The following is a 23,540-nucleotide window of genomic DNA, read 5'->3' on the forward strand; positions in this document are numbered from 1 at the left end:
TCCTGTTACAAGATCCACACAATTTCCGACAAAACTACGGAAAGACATGGGAATATTCAAGCAGTGGCGTATTCGTTTGATACACGTAAGGTCGCTGCAGTCATGGACTGTGCGGCTGGTCCTGGCGGAGGTTCGAGTCCTCCCTCGGGCATGAGTGTGTTTGTTTGTCCTTACGATAATTTAGGTTAAGTAGTGTGTAAGCTTAGGGACTGATGACCTTAGCAGTTAAGTCCCATAAGACTTCACACACACACGTAAGGTGCCACAGAAATACTTGAGAATCTTAACTTGGCTCGCCTTGAACAAAGAAATCTTTCGTTCAATAAACGTTGTCACATTTGCAGTGAGGGATCTAGGAAGATACTATCGCCTCTTCGAGATTGTGAAGATACAGAGTGGAAGTTTAGAATAGTTGTAACTCACAGAAGGGGATATTAGCATTTCGTCCTTCGTCCAGTGCTCATTAGAACTGTGAAAAGTGTTTAATGAAATGAGAAAATTCTGTCGCGCACTTTCCAGTGACTCGTATAATATTGTCTTCATTGGGGTTGAATGTGTTTACGCCTTCTAGAAATAAGACAGGTTAGAGTTTATGGTCCCGCAGACGTTTAATAACTCTGACGTGGTGGTAGAAGAAGGGAGGAAACATTCGCTCATGAACTTGTTCAATGGAATGTCACAGTATTCGTATGAAATGGTTAAGAGAAATAAAAAAAAACCTGCATCATGATAGCTGGACGGGAATTCAACTAACGCTCCACCTGAATACGAGCATATTGGTTTAATCTTTCACCGGTCAGAATGCCAATGGGTGGTTAGTAGGGAAAAGGTAACTTGAGGCATGTACGTCGATATTAACACCACGTCTCAAAAGTAGATATAGGTGTTCTTTGTACAGTCTGTGTTTCGAAGAGCTTCCGCAAATTTTTGCAATATGGGGTGTAAAACAATCACGCACAAAGTACCGCATTCAGTTTATTTTTACTGGTAATTGTGTACTCAGCCAGGCATTCTACGATACTATACGGAGATTCTCCGTACCTCGATTCTTCGAGAATAGAGCGAGGGAAAAGTGACTGTTTGTAATCGTCGGTACGGCCAGTAAACTCAGCCTCTCTTCTCTTATTCTCATGGTCACTTCGCGAGTTCATATAAACCGGTTCAGAAATGTACCCAAAAAATTGTTGCGAGATCAACGTTGAATTTCTTTCAAAGATACCTCGAATGCCTCAGTTTGACTTACTGTGGAGTATAACGACCTAAGAGGATCCCAACAGCTAGTCTTGAATTACTTAGATGCATGCTTTAAAGCCTACTTGATGAGAATTCCACAACATGAAGGAGTACCGTGAAATAGATCAGACTAGCGCCTTGTTGGTTGCTTGTTAAAAAGAGGCGCCACATTGTAAAACGTAAACTTCCACTGTAGGAAATGCACACTTATTAAAATGTTCCTGGCTATTATGTCACGGTGGAAGGAATTTTTTGGATAACTCCAGAGTTTCATCCCCATCTGCTGAGGAATTCTCAAGGCAGTTGTCGCTTCTGTGAAGGTCCGCTTTACATCCTGACTCGCTCCAAAAAATTCGGTACACCAGAGCACCATAGCTATTATTTTAGCAGGTATGAGACGCACCGCGCTGCCTCAGAACAGATGTGAGTCTTTCACTCGTCTCGCTCTGGTAATTTTCACATCATCTAGGTCTACATCTACATGGATACTCTGCAAATCACATTTATGTGCCTTACAGAGGGTTCATCGAACCACCTTCACGATTCTCTATTATTCCAATCTCGTATAACGCGCGGAAAGAATGAACATCTATATCTTTCCGTAAGAGCTCTGATTTCCCTTATTTTATCACGGTGATCGTTTCTCCCTACGTAGGTCGGTGTCAACCAAATATTTTCGCATTGGGAGGAGGAAGTTGGTGATTGGAATTTTGTGAAAATATTCCGTCGCAACGAAAAACGCCTTTCTTTTAATGATGTCCAGCCCAAATCTTGTATCATATTTCGCGATAATACAAAACGTGCTGGCTTTCTTTGAACTTTTTCGATGTACTCCGTCAGTCCTATCTGGTAAGGATCCCACACCGCGCATCAGTATTCTAAAAGAGGACGGACAAACGTAGTGTAGGCAGTCTCCTTAGTAGGTCCGTTACATAAGTGTCCTGCCAACAAAACGGAGTCTTTGGTTAGCCTTCCCCCACAACATTTTCTATGTGTTCCTTCCAATTTAAGTTGTTCGACATTGTAATTCCTAGGTATTTAGTTGAATTTACGGCTTTTAGATTAGACTGATTTATCGTGTAACCGAAGTTTAACGAATTCCTTTTAGCACTCATGTGGGTGACCTCACACTTTTCCTTATTTAGGGTCAACTGCCAATTTTCGCACCATTCAAATATCTTTTCTAAATAGTTTTGCAATTTGTTTTGATCTTCTGATGACTTCATTAGTCGAGAAACGACATCGTCATCGGCAAACAACCGAAGACGGCTGCTCAGATTGTCTCCCAAATCGTTTATATAGCTAAGGAACAGCAAAGGGCCTGTAACACTACCTTGGGGAACGCCAGAAATCACTTTGTTTTTCTCGATGACTTTCCGTCAATTACAAGAACTGTGACCTCTCTGACAGGAAATCACAAATCCAGTCACATAACTGAGACGGTATTCCGTAAGCACGCAATTTCACTACAAGCTTCTTGTGTGGTACAGTGTCAAAAGCCTTCTGGAAATCCAGAAATACGGAATCGATCTGAAGTCCCTTGTCAATCGCACTCAACACTTCATGTGAATAAAGAGATAGCTGTGTTTCACGGGAACGATGTTTTCTAAACCCATGTTGACTGTGTGACAATAGACAGTTTTATTCGAGGTAATTCATAATGTTTGAACACATCAATTGGTACTATTAGTCACAGGCATAGAAATCACGTGACAGGCTCCAAACTTATTTAGAGAGCACTGCATTCACATCACCAACTGAAAATACTAAGTGGAATGATGTTGCTAACGAAGACCCAGTGACTATACTTTTCTGTTAACGACCTTATCGTCAGCGAAGAATCTGAGAAAAGCGTCCATCCTGTCTGATAAGTTTTCCGTGATTTCCCTAAATCGCTCCAGGCAAATGCCAGGATGGTTCCTTTCAAAGGGCACGGCCGACTTCCTTCCCCGTCCACCCCTAATCCGATGAGACCGATGACCTCACTGTTTGGTCTGTACCCCCAAACAACCCAACCAACCCAACCTGTCTGATAAATCCTTTATGGATGCAGAAAACATCCATTGCTCGGTTAGGCATTCATCTGTTACATCCGATACGACAACCGTTTATATCAAACAATCGCGGTATGATATAACGTAATCTATGCTATCAATAAAAAAATTATTATCTTCAGTATATTTTTGTGGAGTTGTTCTGTATGATTGTTCTTGATCATCAATCGACTTGGTGGTTCATCGTCGAACACCTTTCGGAGATACAGGAAGGTGTAATCTGAGCCACTGCGTTTCCTACTTGCAAGGTGTTGCGCAGCTTCTCGCTTCCCACGCCCGGGTTCCCGGGTTCGATTCCCGGCGGGGTCAGGGATTTTCTCTGCCTCGTGATGACTGGGTGTTGTGAGCTGTCCTTAGGTTAGTTAGGTTTAAGTAGTTCTAAGTTCTAGGGGACTGATGACCATAGATGTTAAGTCCCATAGTGCTCAGAGCCATTGTTGCGCAGCTATAGAAAAAACGACGCATGACGATAAAAAAAAATTCAAGCCATAGACGTGGAAATACATAGCTGAAAAGCATTATCGGTTCCCTGGTAGTACAGCGGGACCCTCTCTCTTTACGACTGTGTTATCGCGTTGCTGACAAGATAATGTACATATCTCTATTAGTTATGGCTCATAACACAAAGAGGTACACTGCGCTATCTAGATTAATATTTATGGCGACAACTGGGCTTACTGCGCTATTAAAAGTGTTACTGCTACCCCCCCCCCCCCCCCCTGCCCCCCCACCCCTCACCATTTCTTCTGCGAAACTTGTCTCCCATTGAGAACTACACATTATTCTGCAGGATGCAGCTACTTTTGTTAGCATTTGATAACATGATTTGTCAGTAAACTACCTAAAGTAACAATTTTTCCTTCTATTTAATGAACTAGAAGTGCCCGATTAGAATAATGAAGAAGACATATTTTCTAAGATGCTACTCCAGGCGGCTGTAAACTGAATGTGCGCAACGGAAAATAATAAACGCTAAAATTAAGATTTTGCCCGGTCTGACTAAGCCCTGAAGCAGGTCTTAGGACCTCTTAATGGACTTTAACATATAAATTACAACCTAAACATAAATGAATGATTAAGGCAACTAATACTACTAAATGATAAACGCTGTTCCTCCTTATATATCTATTGTAGATTTTAACAAAAAGACTTATGTTACAAAGTTTACATTTCCCGAGTAAAATAATTAATAAATTGCCCAACTCTGCCCCTTATTATGGCTGCGCGATCTAATATCAATAACGCGAAATGACTGACATTCTCTACGTACCAAACACTAGAAGACACTACTTTCAAAGATGATATACGGTAGGGTGGAACCTCAGTGGAAAGAGACTAACGTGATCACAGCTGTTTAGCTTTCATAGCCCTAATAAGCCGAAGCAATTTGCGGTATCACCGTATGTACTGCGTCCGGTGCATTGAAGAGATGATTCGCGTACTCGTCTGCGACGTTGGAAGAACTCCAGCCACAAATAAACTCTTTCAAACACTAGGGCGGCAGAAGGCGGTCCTCTTACTAATGTAATACTGTCTTCTCCTCTCTGTGTTCTACAGACGAGAAACGCTAACTCCCAGCCACAAGGACGGAGTTCACATAACGTCTCAACGTAAGTATAGGCAGAAGAAGAGCTCTCAATTACTGAACGCTGCGGACTCAACGACGACTTCCAACCCGGAGGTGAAATCCAGAATCGTATATGTTCGCAACAGTACAGCGCCTAACTGTTTTGACTATAAACTCTCCTGAGAACAAAGACAGCAAGTCCGTCTGTATCAACACAGCTGATATCGAGCGACCGTCACACACGGGCGCTCACAACAGAAGACCCCGTCTCTCCACCGATGGCCTCCCAGCAAGGCTCGGCTCCCCACCACCGTAATTCCGAAAACGAATCGTATTCCCCAAACCAAGGAATATTCTCCCTCTCTACAGATTCTTCCGAACGCCGACCAACCATATCCATATTTTAGTCTTTTGTCGACCAGCACGGGAAGTTTGCGAGGAAAAACCTATACTCGTACAATGGTACGCTTCTGAGTAAAAATCCTCGGAAATAACACAGCCTGCGTGGTTTCCGAGGTGCCACTTCTTCGTTCCTCTCACCTGCGTCCAAGGCTTTCAGCGTTCGGAAGTATTATCAGGTTATCCTTCCGGCCCTACTACAATAGTGGCCGGCCATCACCCTACTGTGCTCCAGAGCTCAGGTGCTCTGTGTAGCTACTTCCTGTGCTTAAGCAGTACCAACACCAGTGCGGTCCTTCCACCCAGAGCTTGAGTTCTGCCTGCCGTTTCATCTCCACTGGCGTTCCAACCTCTACTAGTATAGGCAATCATTCATTACGCCGTTTTTATAATAAAGAAACTCCGTCACCTTTCATGCTGTAAGGGGTGAGGTATGCGCTATGTGCGCTGCCTGCAATAGGCAAGACTTAGGAGAGTCTCTGACCAGAGAGCAGTATGTCGTTAGTTGTTGCTTGTCGCGAGTCTGCGCTAGTCTGCACGTGTCGACAGTAGTCTTGAGTAGTCTGTGTGAGTCGGCGGGAGTCGACGCGTGTCGGCTGTCTGCTCTGCTCGGGACTCTGGTCAGGACTCTGGAGGATGAGTATTGTTGTAGAAGGTAAAGAAGCAGCCTTGCGCATATCTAATAATGTATGTTAATTGTCATTTAATTTGTTTAAAAAAAATGCCCCAACAATAAATTTTATAATATAAAGTAATTTTTTAAAAAAAACATTCATTTCAATTTAAAGATTTTATCCAATGAATAATTAATTCCTTTCACGAGTCACAAAGCATAGGCCAGCATTGCACGGAGCTGTGCCGAAAATTTTTATGTATAATTTTTATTGAGGTAAGAACTTTTTTTCCTTTTTTTAAATTCAGAATACAGGGCCGAGGCGCAGCGCTGCTGTCGCCATAAAATTTACCAGCTTACTGAATTTTTTTTAATTCTTATTTTGGTGTTTAGGAATTTTTCTGTTTCGAACTTAACATTAAATGATAAAAGAATTTTGTGGGAACATTAAATGTGAATGCATTTCTGCACACAGATTGTAAATGGGAGCCAATTTTGTTCAGAGGTTACGATATTAAAAAGTTCATTTAATTAATAATTTTGTTGGGAGTTTACGCTTGGTTCAATTATATAAAAATTTCTGTGGGGAGGTTACACTTGGTTCATTTTCATTTATATATTACTGTGGGGAGGTTACAATGCAATAAGCGTTAACAATTATTTACAAGACGTACGTGACGATGTCAGTCTCCTTTATATATTTATAAATACGATGTACAACCTATCACATGATACTTAATTGTGTTCGTAGATCACGAGTAAGTATGTGGATGATTTCTTGTAAGGTACGAAATTATAGCCACCTTACAATTTTGCAATCCACTTGGAGTATGTGCTTTTAAACATTAGTTCTAAAGTACACTCACGTTCAGAAAAAACACAACACCTTCAACGACTAGAGGTAGGCCGTCCATATTCACAGGACATGCACATTAGCATGTTCTGCGGAAATTGTTAGCATTTGAGCCATGTCGGCCCACGCTGTCGGCGTACCCAGGATCTGAACTGGGGAAGGGGGGGGGGGGCAGGTCATACTAGTCTCAGGAAACAAGGACTCGAGACAATATACAGCACTTCTTATTAAATAAAACAGTAAACTAGTGAAAAACTGCTTTCAATAAACATTTTAAATATAAGAATGCACTTGTTTAAAAGCACAACTTTTTAATTCAGTAATAATCTTCTAGGATTTGCCGAGAGTAACGTGCCGAAGACGAAAAAATTACTCCCGGATCTGCGTGAACGAGTTCGAATATCTTCTAAGGGGGGGGGGGGGCCGCTGCCTCTACCCCCCCCCCCACCCCTGCCCCTCGCTGGGTACGCCCATGGCCCACGGGTTAAAGGTCAACATCGACATCGCGGCCGAACATCACCTACCGGTAAATCCAGTCTGCGGCTCCCGTTGTCGCTATAAACTGAGGGTAATGGAGCAGTGTGACGTGATCAGACGTGCAGGATGCCTCGCAGGCGTGCGAGAAAACCGTACCGTCAAATCAGTGAGTTTGAAAGAGAGCGCACTATTGGCTTGAGAGAATGCGATGCATTCATCCCGGAATTTGCTGCTTGTGTAGGACCAAGCGTTTCGGTAGAGTAACGGATGTGTGCAAAAAGGTTCACGGAATGCCGTAGAACACGACGGAATGGGTCATGTCGCACCACTGAGTCCAGCCCCTGAGAAGATCGACACCCCATCCGAGTGGCATTGCAGGACAGATCTGTGTCTTTCTCGGTTCTGGTACAACAGTGTAACACATCGTACACTGTCAGTGGTGACCGTCCGTCGCCGTTTATTACGGCGTGTGTTACTTGCGCATCGTCCACTTATCCGCCTACCATTCACGAATGTGCAGAAAGATTGTAGATGGCCATGGTACATGGAACGACTCACTGGGGACGGGAAAGGCATCAGGCAGTTTTCTCCAACGATCTCAGGTTTTGTTTGTTTGAAGATGATGGCCGCATTTTGGTTCGGAGCAGACAGGAGGAGTGGCATCACAGTGACTGCACAAGACATACAGCTCCAACTCAAGGCTGTTATGTACAACCACAAATCGTTGGTGCTTGTCCAGGTCACTGCGACCAGTGCGATCTACGTGAATGACATCCTACGCCACGCAGACACACCCTTTCTGCACAACAGCCCAGACGCCATTTTCCAGTAAGACAACGCACGATCACATGTTGCTGCAGGAACACGTGCTTGCCTGGTGTCGCAGGATGTCACCTTATATCTGGCCCGCCAGATCACCGGACTTGTCGCCAATCGAAAATGTGCGCCATATGGTGAAACGACCGGTGTAGTGCTGTGACCAAATGCCGACCACCACAGATGGATTTTGGGACCAGGTGAATGCAGTATAGATGGCAATACAACAGGACGTCATTCGCGCCTTATGCGCGTTGATGCCATCAAACATGGAACCAGTTATCAGGGTCTATGGCGGACCCAGTGCCTACTACGTAACACAATCGAGGTCACTGAAACGCTAATCATTTCTGCAGAATATACTCTTCTTAAAGTAATCACCATGTGTGTTAATACGAGTATATTTATCACTCTGAGACACGACGGTGAATGCCTTCGTGGAAAAATGTTTGCCGTTGCCTACGGAATCGTAATTGTATCCAGGCGTGCACCTCTTCGACCGAACAAAATCGACGGCCGCGAATGTATCTCTTTAGGGCTTCAGAAATATGGCAATGGCTTGGGCAGAGACCGGGACTCTATTGGTAATGTGTAAGGGCTTCCCAGCGAAACTTGTGCAGCGTACTCGAAACAGTCTTGTCAATATCTCGTCTCCTCGCGTTCTCCATACAGTCCCGATCTTTCCCCATGTGATCTCCATTTTTCTGGAGCCCTGGCGAAAGACATTCGGGGTGTCGATTTCTTTCGGACGAAGAGGTACACACCTTAACACAATCATGCTTCCGTAGGCAATCACAAACACTTTTCCGTGAGGGCGTTGACCGTCTTCTCTCACAGTGGGATAAAAGTACTAACAGTTACGGCGATCCCTTTTGAAATAATCAACATTTCATTCACTTTTACCCATCTCACTCCTTTTCATTTGACTGCCCCTTATATTAACCGAGTTTCATCGGTAACGTGATACTACTTAACACTTGGAAAGCTGAACGCGGAACACTACACAACTGTATTGGAAACAACCATTCAAAAACTCCTTCCAGAATATTCGCTGGAACATAGCATCTGAGAGACTGAGATAGCCTTGCAAAACTTGCGTACTTCGATCATAACAAATGACAAGCATTTACGCTCCTAATGGGGTGAAATCAGCGGAAGTAAAAGTCAGTGTTATAGGATTGTTAAGAATGCTGGCTGGGATATCCGGCGGGGTGGGTTCAGCCGATTGTGTTCTTCCTTCGCGCACGCTGTCGCTTTTCCGCGCCAATATATGGAAGTTGTGTCGTATGTGTACCGGTACAGTGTACGTGCGTGTAATGAATGCACGTATAATGTAGTGTTGGGTGTGTGTTGTGACGGACGAAGGGAAGGGAGAAAGACAAAGTGACGGATCACCAGCGGCACTGTCACACTCCCTCTCTTCATAACACATCGCGGAGAGGTTTGGAATTTAATCCTGGACACTGGTGCACAGACTAGGGATCAGGAACTTCACGCCACCACCTCTCGTGCTCTAGCTGCTGGTCAAATACTGTCAGTGAAGATTTCATGCACCACCAGGATTTATAAGAAAGCGATATTTTAAGTTATTTTTTGTGTGTATAAAATTTTGTGATCCAGTCTGCGGCTGTTTGCTGATGATGCTGCGGTGTGCGGTAAGGTGTCGAAATTAAATGACTCTAGGAAAATTCAACACGGCTTAGACAAATTTTTCCAGGTGTTTAAATATCTGGGCGTAGCGTTGCAAAGAGATATTAAATGGAAAGACCATGTGAGAAATGTGTAAGGGAACACGAAAGGTCGACTTCGGTTTATTGGAAGAATTTTAGGAAAGAGTAGTTCACCTGTAAAGGAGACGGCATATAGGACGCTGGTGCGTCCTGAGTATTGTTCGAGACTTTGTGGTCGATACGAGGTCGGACTGAAGCAGTTCAGGGGCGGGTTGCTAGATCTGTCAGGGGTACATTCGAACAACACGCAAGTGCTACGGAGATGCTTCAGAAACTCAAATGGGAATCACTGTAGGAAAGGCGACGTTCTTTAGGAGAAACACTATTGACAGAATTTAGAAAACCGGCATTTGAAGCCGATTGCCGAGCGATTCTACTGCCGCCAACATACATCCTGCGTAAGGACCACGAAGATAAGATACGGGAAATTAGGGCTCATACGGAGGCATATAGACAGTCGTTTTCCGCTCGCTCTATTTGCGAGTGGGACAGGAAGGGAAATGGTAAGTAGTGGTACAGGATACTCTCGACCACGCACTGCACGTTGGCTTGCAGAGTATCAGTCTAGATGTAGATGTATATGTAGATGAATAGGACGTGAAAAAAATATAGGATGATGTCACAGATTCTCAGGGATAACGGAGAAGGATAACTGTATCAATTTGAGGTAAGGGCCACCGGTCCGTAAAACGACTGGGTCGGAAGTTATCAACAAAAATCGTTCTGATACTGGAATCGTTCTGACATTCGAATACATGTGCTGGTATAGTTGTTGCTAAGGTTGTAGGGTATGTAATCTCAATAAGCACTTAGGTGTAGAGTCTGGGATAATAACTCAACTAATTTAATGCAAACCGCAATCTGTGTACTGACATGAACAGTTCTGCTGTACACTGTCTTTACTGCGGTAACTGCAGTCTGTGTTTACAACTTAAAGTACTAACGTCGATCAGCCCCAACCAAATGGTGTTGTACACGCTGACAGACGTTACAAATATGATTTTCGTGTATTGGCAAGGAAACGGAAGTAGCACACAACCAGAAAGGTTCTACAGGACTACATATCCGCCTAGAAGACGTGTGGCTCACACAATGTTTCCAAGGCTGATCCAACGATTAAGTGAAACAGGGCAGTTGGTACCACAGCACAACGACCGTGGAAGACGACGAACTACACTGAGTCCGGAGTTAGAAGATGCAATGCTTGCTGGAGGGATTAGGTGCCTGCAATCAGTACTTAATCAATTGCAGATGAAATTAATTTTTTCGCGGAGTACTGTGTAGCAAGTATTACGATAATGCTCCAAACTACCATCCACAGGAAACTAATGCTTTGACTCCTGTTCACTTGGGATCTCGTGTCGTGTTTGACCAACGGTTCTTCCAGTGCCTTTACGTCGATCCTCACTTTCTTGCGTACGTACGTTTCAAGGTTGAAGCCAGTGTCACCATAGACGGAATACTAAACATCCGCAGTAGTCATGTTTGGGCCGCTACAGTTGCGAAGAACCACCAAGACAGATTATCAGTCTACGCGAGGGCAGTCATTGCCAGTGGTTACATACAAGGCCCATTTCTTCTTCATATCCGCTTAAATGCACCATTGTATACAGTATTTATCAGAGACATACTATCCGGGATCCTGCACCATATTCCACTTGATATTCGTCAGTGGACGTGCTTCCAACATGATGCAGCCGCACCTCACTTTGGACTGACGGTTCGTGAACACCTGGAGCACACATTTTCTGAAAAGTGGATAGGCAGAGGTGATTCTAGAATGAGATTCACTCCGCTGCAGAGTGAAAATCTCATTCTGGAAACATCCCCCAGGCTGTGGCTAAGCCATGTCTCCGCAATATCCTTTCTTTCAGGAGTGCTAGTTCTGCAAGGTTCACAGGAGAGCTTCTGTAAAGTTTGGAAGGTAGGAGACGAGGTACTGGCAGAAGTAAAGCTGTGAGTACCGGGCGTGAGTCGTGCTTCGGTAGCTCAGTTTGTAGAGCACTTGCCAGCGAAAGGCAAAGGCTCCGAGTTCGAGTCTCGGTCGGGCACACAGTTCTCACCCCACTTGATCCCCCCCCCCCCCCCCCGTCGGAGGTTCGAGTCCTCCTTTGGGCATGGGTGTGTGTTGGTGTGTTGTTCTTAGTTTAAGTAGTGTGTAAGCTTAGGGATCGATGACCTCAGCAGTTTGGTCCCATAGTACTTACTACTCATTTCCAAAATTTTCCACTTCATTTCTTCTTGTGGGGCCACGTAAAAAGTCTTGTGTACTGGACGCCTTTCGAGACTGAAGAGGATCTCCTGGCAAGAATTCTCCCCGATGGCGACACCCTTCTAACGACAGCGAACACATCAGAACGAGTACGACAGAAATTTATGCTACGATGCCATGCCTGCATTGACGTTGGGGGAGCGGGGGGTGGAGTGTGTAGGGGTCCGTCATTTTCAGCAACTGTTGTAAATGTAGCAGCCTGTAAAACTTGTGCAACTAGATGGAATTCATTATCAGTGTTCTGTAGACTAAGGATTTTCGGTCTCCCCTACATCACATCACGTGCACCATTACCAGTCCATCAACAGGGGAAGTTACCTCAGGGTGTTGGGGAGTATTCAGCGGGAATTCTGTACCTCATGATCAGGGTTCGGAAGTTGACGCCCTTAGTTTTAGCACTGCGCGACGCTATCACGGAGGATTTGCGCTTATACATTTGGACTAGGCCGTTTCTCGACTGGAGTCCTTTGCCTCAAATTGATATATTTATTGTTCTCCACCATCCCTGAAAATTTTTAAAAGCGTTACGGATTCACCCTGTTTACTAGAACTTCTGAATGGGACAGGAAAGGAACGAAGTTTTGTCGTACAGGAAATGTCCTCCAGAGTACACAGCCAAAGAAACTGGTACACCGATCTAATATCGTGTAGGGCCCCCGCGAACACGCAGAAGTGCTGCAACACGACGTGGCATGGACTCGACTGATGTCTGAAGTAGTGCTGGAGGGAACTGACACAGTGAATCCCACAGGGCTATCCATAAATGTGTAAGAGTATGAGGGGATTATCTCTTCTGAACCGCGCGTTGCAAGGCATCCCAGATATGCTCAATAATTATCATGTCTGGGAAGAGTTTGAACTCAGAAGAGTGTTCCTAGATTTTCTCTGTAGCAATTCTGCACGTGTGGGGTGTCGCATTGTCCTGCTGGAATTATCCAAGTCCGTCGGAGTCCACAGTGACATGAATGGATGCAGCTGATCAGACAGGATGCTTACGTACGTGTCACCTGTCACAGTCGTATCTAGACGTATCAGGGGTCCCATATCATTCCCATTGCATACGCTCCCCACCACAGGTCCCACACCATTACAGGGCCCTCACTCGGTTAAACAGTCCCTTGCTGACATGCAGGGTCCATGCATTCATGAGGTTGTCTCCATACCCGTACACGTCCATCCACTCGACACAATCTGAAACGAGACTCTTCCTAGCAGGCAACGTATTTCCAGTCATCAACAGTCCAAATTCGGTGTTGACGGGCTCAGGCCAGGGGTAATGCTTTGTATGGTGCAGTCATCAAGGCTACACGAGTGGGCCCTCGGCTCCGAAAGCCCACATCGATTATGTTTCGTTGAATGGTTCGCACACTGACTCTTGTTGACAGCCCTGCATTGACATCTGCAGCAATCTGCAGAAGTGTTGCGCTTGAGTCACGTTGAACGATTCTCTTCAGTCGTTGTTGGACCCGTTCTTGCAGGATCTTAGCCGGCCGCAGCGATTCCGGAGACTTGATCTTTTACCGGATTCCTGGTATTAATGGTACACTCGCAAAATGGTCGTACGGAAAAATGCCCACTTCATCGTTACCTCGGAGGTGTTGTGTCCCATCGCTCGTGCGCCGACTATAACACCACGTTCAAACTCACGTAAATCTTGACAAGCTGTCATTGTAGCAGTAGTAACCGATCTAACAAGCGTATATGGGCGTTGCCGACCGCAGCGCCGTATTATGCCTGTTTACATATTTGAGTCCCCCATTCGGATCTCCGGGCGGGGACTACTCAAGAGGATGTCGTTATCAGGAGAAAGAAAACTGGCGTTCTACGGATCGGAGCGTGGAATGTCAGATCCCTTAATCGGGCAGGTAGGTTAGAAAATTTAAAAAGGGAAATGGATAGGTTGAAGTTAGATATAGTGGGAATTAGTGAAGTTCGGTGGCAGGAGGAACAAGACTTCTGGTCAGGTGACTACAGGGTTATAAACACAAAATCAAATAGGGGTAATGCAGGAGTAGGTTTAATAATGAATAGGAAAATAGGAATGCGGGTAAGCTACTACAAACAGCATAGTGAACGCATTATTGTGGCCAAGATAGATACGAAGCCCACACCTACTACAGTAGTACAAGTTTATATGCCAACTAGCTCTGCAGATGACGAAGAAATTGAAGAAATGTATGATGAAATAAAAGAAATTATTCAGATTGTGAAGGGAGACGAAAATTTAATAGTCATGGGTGACTGGAATTCGAGTGTAGGAAAAGGGAGAGAAGGAAACATAGTAGGTGAATATGGATTGGGGGACAGAAATGAAAGAGGAAGCCGGCTGGTAGAATTTTGCACAGAGCACAACATAATCATAACTAACACTTGGTTTAAGAATCATGAAAGAAGGTTGTATACATGGAAGAACCCTGGAGATACTAAAAGGTATCAGATAGATTATATAATGGTAAGACAGAGATTTAGGAACCAGGTTTTAAATTGTAAGACATTTCCAGGGGCAGATGTGGACTCTGACCACAATGTATTGGTTATGACCTGTAGATTAAAACTGAAGAAACTGCAAAAAGGTGGGAATTTAAGGAGATGGGACCTGGATAAACTAAAAGAACCAGAGGTTGTACAGAGATTCAGGGAGAGCATAAGGGAGCAATTGACAGGAATGGGGGAAATAAATACAGTAGAAGAAGAATGGGTAGCTTTGAGGGATGAAGTAGTGAAGGCAGCAGAGGATCAAGTAGGTAAAAAGACGAGGGCTAGTAGAAATCCTTGGGTAACAGAAGAAATATTGAATTTAATTGATGAAAGGAGAAAATATAAAAATGCAGTAAGTGAAACAGGCAAAAAGGAATACAAACGTCTCAAAAATGAGATCGACAGGAAGTGCAAAATGGCTAAGCAGAGGACAAATGTAAGGATGTAGAGGCTTGTCTCACTAGGGGTAAGATAGATACTGCCTACAGGAAAATTAAAGAGACCTTTGGAGATAAGAGAACGACTTGTATGAATATCAAGAGCTCGGATGGAAACCCAGTTCTAAGCAAAGAAGGGAAAGCAGAAAGGTGGAAGGAGTATATAGAGGGTCTATACAAGGGCGATGTACTTGAGGACAATATTATGGAAATGGAAGAGGATGTAGATGAAGATGAAATGGGAGATACGATACTGCGTGAAGAGTTTGACAGAGCACTGAAAGACCTGAGTCGAAACAAGGCCCCCGGAGTAGACAATATTCCATTGGAACTACTGACGGCCGTGGGAGAGCCAGTCCTGACAAAACTCTACCAGCTGGTGAGCAAGATGTATGAAACAGGCGAAATACCCTCAGACTTCAATAAGAATATAATAATTCCAATCCCAAAGAAAGCAGGTGTTGACAGATGTGAAAATTACCGAACTATCAGCTTAATAAGTCACAGCTGCAAAATACTAACACGAATTCTCTACAGACGAATGGAAAAACTAGTAGAAGCCAACCTCGGGGAAGATCAGTTTGGATTCCGTAGAAACACTGGAACACGTGAGGCAATACTGACCTTACGACTTATCTTAGAAGAAAGATTAAGGAAAGGCAAACCTACGTTTCTAGCATTTGTAGACTTAGAGAAAGCTTTTGACAATGTTGACTGGAATACTCTCTTTCAAATTCTAAAGGTGGCAGGGGTAAAATACAGGGAGCGAAAGGCTATTTACAATTTGTACAGAAACCAGATGGCAGTTATAAGAGTCGAGGGACATGAAAGGGAAGCAGTGGTTGGGAAGGGAGTAAGACAGGGTTGTAGCCTCTCCCCGATGTTGTTCAATCTGTATATTGAGCAAGCAGTAAAGGAAACAAAAGAAAAATTCGGAGTAGGTATTAAAATTCATGGAGAAGAAATAAAAACTTTGAGGTTCGCCGATGACATTGTAATTCTGTCAGAGACAGCAAAGGACTTGGAAGAGCAGTTGAATGGAATGGACAGTGTCTTGAAAGGAGGATATAAGATGAACGTCAACAAAAGCAAAACAAGGATAATGGAATGTAGTCTAATTAAGTCGGGTGATGCTGAGGGAATTAGATTAGGAAATGAGGCACTTAAAGTAGTTAAGGAGTTTTGCTATTTGGGGAGCAAAATAACTGATGATGGTCGAAGTAGAGAGGATATAAAATGTAGGCTGGCAATGGCAAGGAAAGCGTTCCTGAAGAAGAGAAATTTGTTAACATCCAGTATTGATTTAAGTGTCAGGAAGTCATTTCTGAAAGTATTCGTATGGAGTGTAGCCATGTATGGAAGTGAAACATGGACGATAAATAGTTTGGACAAGAAGAGAATAGAAGCTTTCGAAATGTGGTGCTATAGAAGAATGCTGAAGATTAGATGGGTAGATCACATAACTAATGAGGAAGTATTGAATAGGATTGGGGAGAAGAGAAGTTTGTGGCACAACTTGACCAGAAGAAGGGATCGGTTGGTAGGACATGTTCTGAGGCATCAAGGGATCACCAATTTAGTATTGGAGGGCAGCGTGGAGGGTAAAAATCGTAGAGGGAGACCAAGAGATGAATACACCAAGCAGATTCAGAAGGATGTAGGTTGCAGTAGGTACTGGGAGATGAAAAAGCTTGCACAGGATAGAGTAGCATGGAGAGCTGCATCAAACCAGTCTCAGGACTGAAGACCAACAACAACAACAACATATTTGAATACGCATGCCTGCACTAGTTTCTTTGGCGCTTCAGTGTAGCTTGTTCAATATGAGTGCAACTGCATATACGTATTACAGAGAGTTATTAATTAATAATTTTATGCAGTTATAAGAGAATCGACTTACTATTGGGCTCTTTCCATCCGTCCTGACAGTTACAAGTTGGCCTCTACGAGTTATCGACGTTGTATTTGTTCTTTAGTATGTAGATGTTCATGAAATAAATCGGATGTTACCATTATTGTGCATCATGAGTTGCTCTGGGTGTGTATACAGGGTGAGGTAAGTAAGACAGGAGGCAACGTCATATACACCAAGAGCGAGTGAATATCTAGATGTGTAGTTGTAGCTATGTCATAGAGGACAATGTGGAGAATTTTCTAATGTACACAAATAACTTCTAACGTATGTAGCTGTAAAATGATGATACCAACTTCGTTTCTTTAAATGGAATTATGTACATTCTCTGTGGCATTCCAGGACTTCAGTAATATGACATGTGTGGAACCTGAACAAACCATAACGCCTCAGACGATTGTCGTTCCGTCAGGAGATGATATCACACAAGCAAGTCACCGTATCTCATGTACGGCTTTGTGTGTTTACCTGTACATATGAAACCTTCCGTCTGTGCTCTGCTGTGTAGCAATTACACAGTGTTCTCATGAAGCTATTCACACTGTTGCAATGTCTACGACTGTAGAAAAAGTGTATATGTTTTAAGTTTATGGCGAATGACTCTAAACTGTTAGAGCAGCTGTGCGGTTGTGTTGTATGGTGATGGCCCTAACGGTCTGGTCTTTGCAAACATTGTTTCAAAATCTTTCAAGAAACCGGAAGCGTGAAGAACAGAATATGCCAACGAAAAACAACAGTAGCCAGTGGCGGCTGTTGTGCAAGAGCACAAGAGCACGTGAACTTTTGAGACCTTGCGGATTTATTGGTTATTTGTCTTTGAATGCTGTTAAACCTAACGTAAATGCGGCAATCTGAAATACACGGCACTAAATCTACTACGCTATTCTACATTGCTACTTCTCTAGACTCTGTGAAACTTGGCATCAGGCTCAAGAGCACACCTTTGTTGCGCACGTTTTAAGGAGACTTGAAACTGTACTGGCCCATTTAACAACCAAAAACTGGTGACTTCAATGTAGATTTCCTTAAAGACTATGGCAATAAGAACTTAATTCAGCTTAATTCCCACTGTAAATTCCCTACTAGGGTATTTATTTATTTTATTAATAGTACAGAATAACCCACCGATTTGAAATGTAACGTGGGTCGGATGCTTCTGAATCTAACTGTAAAGACTTCTCATTGTTACCAACTTAGTGGTATACAGTTGTTAATGCTTATATAAAGATATATAAGTATTTCTTTCAGGTTACAGCGAATTGAATGCTTAACAATTGTTAAAATGGTTCCATATAATTTGTTGCTATCTTGTTGATGCGAATATAATATACCCACTAGGGTAGCCAATTGCCCACAAACAGCCATTGATAATGTCTTTATAGAAAAGTCCAATGAACAAAATTATATTAGAAAACCAATAGTCAATGTCCTCTTAGACCATGACATGCAGTTCCTTCTGTTAAATGTTAATACTGAACAGGATATAAAACCTGTTAAATCTGAGCTCAAGAGGGTAATCAATAAGCCAAAAATTGATTATTTTAGGACACTCCTCAGAGACATTCCCTGGAGTGATGTAAACAGTGCTCATGGCATGAATAAGAAATATAACACTTTTGCTAAAAAAAATCTGTTGAGAACAAGCTTTTAGTATTTTGCTGGAAATGTCATCAATTCCATGTGAGTTTTTGCTTTTAAACAAGTTTATTATTTTCCTAATTTCAGAGGGAGAAGTGGGTGAGATTTCAATTGTATCAAATTGCATAGGTATGGCCTCTTCCATTAACAGCCTAGCATCTTCTAATGAACACCTGGATCCTACTATATCCACAACATTTAGAAAATGATTATTAAAAATATTTTCAACTTCTGACTTTTTGTTTGTAAAGTTTTCATTCAATTTGATGGTAATACTGTCTTCCTGTGTTCTTGGTTGATCTGTTTCTCTTTTAATAATATTCCAAATTGTTTTAATTTTATTATCAGAGTTGCTGATTTCAGACATGATACACATATTTCTGGATTTTTTAATAACTTTTCTTAATATAGCACAGTAGTTTGTATAATGTTTGATAGTTTCTGGGTCACTACTATTTCTTGCTGTCAGATACATTTCCCTTTTCCGGTTACAAGATATTTTTATACCCTTAGTAAGCCATGGTTTGTTACATGGTTTCTTACGAGTATATTTAACTATTTTCTTGGGGAAGCAGTTTTCAAATGCATTTACAAAAGTGTCATGAAATAAATTATATTTTAAATTGGCATCAGGTTCACGGTACACCTCATCCCAGTCTAACTGCTGTAGGCTTTCCCTGAAATTTGCAATTGTTAAATCGTTGACTGAACGTACTACTTTGAAGGACTGTTTAGAACTGCTGAATGGAGATTTTGCGTCTCCTGAGAAATATTTGTTTTATGACCAATAGGTTCAGTGGAACGTTGTGATTTTGACGAAGATAAAAATTTCAGACATTTGATGTCTTCTCCCCCCTTTGAAATCCAATACTCGAACTGCAAACAAACTAACTTGCCACCGTCTTCAGCTTTCGCCTTAGCATCATTGAAAGTTTAGAATAGTCTTGTGTTCAGTCAAGAAATAACCATCTAATATCATCTGTGTAGTAACAAGGGGCACAATTAAGAAGTTGGCATAGAACAGATGACCTTGGCAAATGAAATCTAAACATGTCTGTTTCTTAACCTCTAGAGTTTTTCAAGTAATTACAGCCTTAATTTTGGTTCGTTGCAAATGTAACTGTTGGACGAACAGTTGACCCTTGGCATTTAATGAAAGCTGCCTCACTGGTAACCGAAATAGGACTATGTGAATATAATACCACTGATAAAGAAACCTGAGACTGTATGATGGATTAAGACGTACTGATTGTCCACCTTCTCTTCAAACAAGGTACTGCTAATATCATCGAAGTGGACAAAATTTATTCGACTATCCTCTGAATCCATCTCACCAAATGTTTTGACTAAGAAGGGGTCACCAAATCCAGAGCCATATCATTAGTTATGTTCCCTGCTGCTTGTGGATGTACATCTGTTTCACATTCACTGTCATTTGATCAATGCAAGTAATTAGTTGCCCAGTCGAAAACACTGATTCCCCGAAAGTATAGTGCTTTGTCCTCAACAGTCTCTATGTTAACAATACTATGGTCGGTTACGCCTAACGAGTGTTCTTTATTTTGATTACTAGTAGTCTCACACTGTTCACTTTGTATGATTTTTATGGGATGAAAGACGGAGTTTTCTGTGTCGGCAAACGATTCGTGTGCCACGTCATCCCTCTGATGCCCCCGGCGTCTTAACATTATCGCGAGGATTAGGAGGTCTTTAACTGCTTCAGTACGTCGTTCAGGACTAAAGTTTCCACGAACGCGCCTCTCCTGACTATTTCTTTCGTAATGACTGTTACGATCAAGCTAGCTATCCTGTTTTTTATTAAAATGATACTCATGTGATCTGAAATTAGTGTTCACAGTTTCTCGATTTGAATTAAAGTTTCGTCTTTCACACCAATTACTGTTGTTCCTTTCATTATACTGAAGTCTGTTGGAATCACCATTATTGCTGTAACTTCCTTGGTTCCTACAACCACCACCTCTGTTCCTACATCTGAAATTTCCGCGATTGTTGGGCTGTTCTCTCAGATGCCAACTGTATGAATGACTGTAATCATGGCTATCAGAAAATTGATTATTCTGTTAACTGCTGTTACGATTTGCAGAATAGACATCACATCTGTTTCGTTGTGTCTGGAATTATTTTATGTTGCCGACCCTGTAGTTATTTCATGAGTAAAAACCCTCGCTGTCAACTTCGAGTTCATGCAGTAAATTTTGAAAAACCTCAATGTTATCCTTACAGTGTCTGCCAAAATAATGTTTCGTAAGTATGTCGATAATTCAGTCAAACAAATTCTTGTTAATGCAAAGTGACTGTACGAATTCTATGAGAAAAGATCATTACCAGTGGCGGTTCGTAGGTAAACATTCTGAGTGTTCAGGAATTTTTAAATTCAGATACATATGACAGTGCGAAATTAATAGCATATCCTGTATAACACATGTGCTTATCAACATCTTTATACAGCTTATTATTAATAATAGTAACAACAATAATAAGAACGGCATTAATGATAATAATATGCATAATATGATAACTTGTCTGATAAAAGGAAGAACTGTTTTTTTTTAAATTTTGTTGTTTTGCACATAATTACAGCTTATGGCAAGAACGAAATAATGTTTAAGCTTTCGCATTTGTAAGTAAGAAGGAGTTTTACATGCTTTTTTGTTTTTTCAGACAAATGTACAGGATCTCTAATTTATGTATTAGTTAACGAATTAGCTTCGGGGCTGAAAATCAGGCATTCTTACGTTGCACCCCACAAAACAACTTACGCTTATTATACACTTCTTTGTTAAATGTTCGCTCCTAATCACACTTATTTGATTTTGTCACTTTCTCAAACAACTGATCTGGTCTTTGAGGCCCTACTTCCTTCGCGGCTAACTTTTCCTGACGATTTTCTTTACTGTTAACAAGTAATACAGGTTCAACAGTGTTCCTGTTGACACTGCATCGGAAAGCCGATTACTGCGCAGTAAACGACCAATTCCAAACAGACTGCTGTTTGTGGAAATTATTAAACAAGTAGAGCTATGTACCAACATGGTCACTTGAGTAGAATGTAAATGCGTTAGGAGCAATAAGGACCGAACGCCCACCGTCTTCGAAACCAGTGAGACAACTTTTCGTGAATGTTCAGATATATGTGCAATGTGGGCCTACAGTACAGATGAACCTGGTCCACCATAAGATCAACAGATGTCAGAAGCAAGAATAACAGCTACAGTCTCACAATTGACGATGATGTGCTTAACGGTTCTCAGTGCCTCAAATGGTTTACTGTATGAAAAAATCCAAAACTTAATGTACTATATCTCGTCCAGAATCGCAGAAAATAGGTTTTTTCTATCAGTATGACTATGACATATACTGATGTCCGATCTCATTTTACTATTTAGTGAGTGAATTTGTATATTTGCGGAGTGTACTACCTCCTAGCGCGATTTATGCTAGGCGAAAGGGCTGCAGTGTGCTGCCAACTGGTGGCAATGACGTGAACTTATAATCCAGTGGTAAGGGTTAGCAGTGCACTCTATGAACTGTCCACATTGTTTATCAAATCCGTATGTATTTGGCACGTAAGGCAATTACGTGACGGCAGTTACTCATGCGCAGAAACTCCTTAAAATGTGCGCAGTTGAAGGTGTGCTCGCGACCCTGATGCCAAGTTTCACTGACAAGGGGAGGCCGCCAATTGTGAAATTCAGATTCGATTCATACTGCGCATAATAAAAGCTCATGGCCAGAGGTGTAATGTGGCAAAGCACCAAGATGCACTTCTCAGCCGTTGTCGAGAAAATCGACAGTTAAAAGAAACCGTTGCGGTGAAATACTCTCTCCGATTAATAATAATCGACAGCGTCGTGGCGCAGCGGTAAGCGCTCGGGTTCGTAATCCGAAGATCGCCGGATCAAATCTCGCGCCATGCAACTTTTCTTTTTTAGTATTTGTTTTTTGTAAATATATATATAAAATTCCCGGCAATCAGTTGCAACAAGTTGTTGAAAGTCGTTTGTCGTGGAAAAACTGGCGACTTCGAACATCATTATGTTTTCCGCAAACAAAGTTGTACTTCACAAATGTTATTATTTATCCTCATAATGTTATCCACGTATAGTTAACGGAAGACGTAGAAACGATATTCCGAAACGAATACGTATAGCGTAAGTCAAACGTTCGAATTGGAATAGAGACACCACGAACACAAATTTGCTGTGGCAGGTATGAAATATAAACTCCGTTACTCGCTCGTTACACTTGAAGGACAGATGTTGAATGGGCCGAAACGAGCCGCCGCATAACAGTGTAGTTGCGTGCTAACTTCGAAAGAAGGTAGATGCGGTCCCTAGCGCAACTTATAACATCGTCGAAAATCAGTGCGGACGGGAGAGCTTTGGTACACCCTGTTAAAAAAAAAGGGAAAAATGGAGGCGGTACAATTGGAGAGCGATCCACCTTATATATATTTGAATTACAAAAAACTAATAATAAAAAAAAGTTGCATGGCGCGAGATTCGATCCGGCGACCTTCGGATTACGAACCCGAGCGCTTACCGCTGCGCCACGACGCTGTAGATTATTATTAATCGTAGAGAGTATTTCACCGCAACGGTTTCTTTTAACTGTCGATTTTTTTCGACAACGGCTGAGAAGCGCATCTTGGTGCTTTGCCACATTAACCTCTGGCCATGAGCTTTTATTATGCGCAGTATGAATCGAATCTGAATTTCACAATTGGCGGCCTCCCCTTGTGAGTCTAGAGGAGCAATGTAGCGTGGTAGATTTAGTGCCGTATATTTCAGATCACCACATCTACATTACGTTTAACAGCATTTAAAGAAAAATAACCGATAAATCCGCAAGGTGTCAAAAATTAGGTTCTTCACGTGCTCTTGTACTCTTACACAACAGCCGCCACTGATTCTTACTTATCATATGCTGAAAATAGTCTGCCAGGCTGAAAAAGTCTGACTGATCGAAGCTCTTTAGCATAATGATACTATTTTTGACTCTGTCTTGTGTTGTTTCAAACCAGCATGCCGACAAGAATGC

Source organism: Schistocerca piceifrons, chromosome 3, assembly GCF_021461385.2.
Source record: "Schistocerca piceifrons isolate TAMUIC-IGC-003096 chromosome 3, iqSchPice1.1, whole genome shotgun sequence".
Taxonomy (NCBI): domain Eukaryota; kingdom Metazoa; phylum Arthropoda; class Insecta; order Orthoptera; family Acrididae; genus Schistocerca; species Schistocerca piceifrons.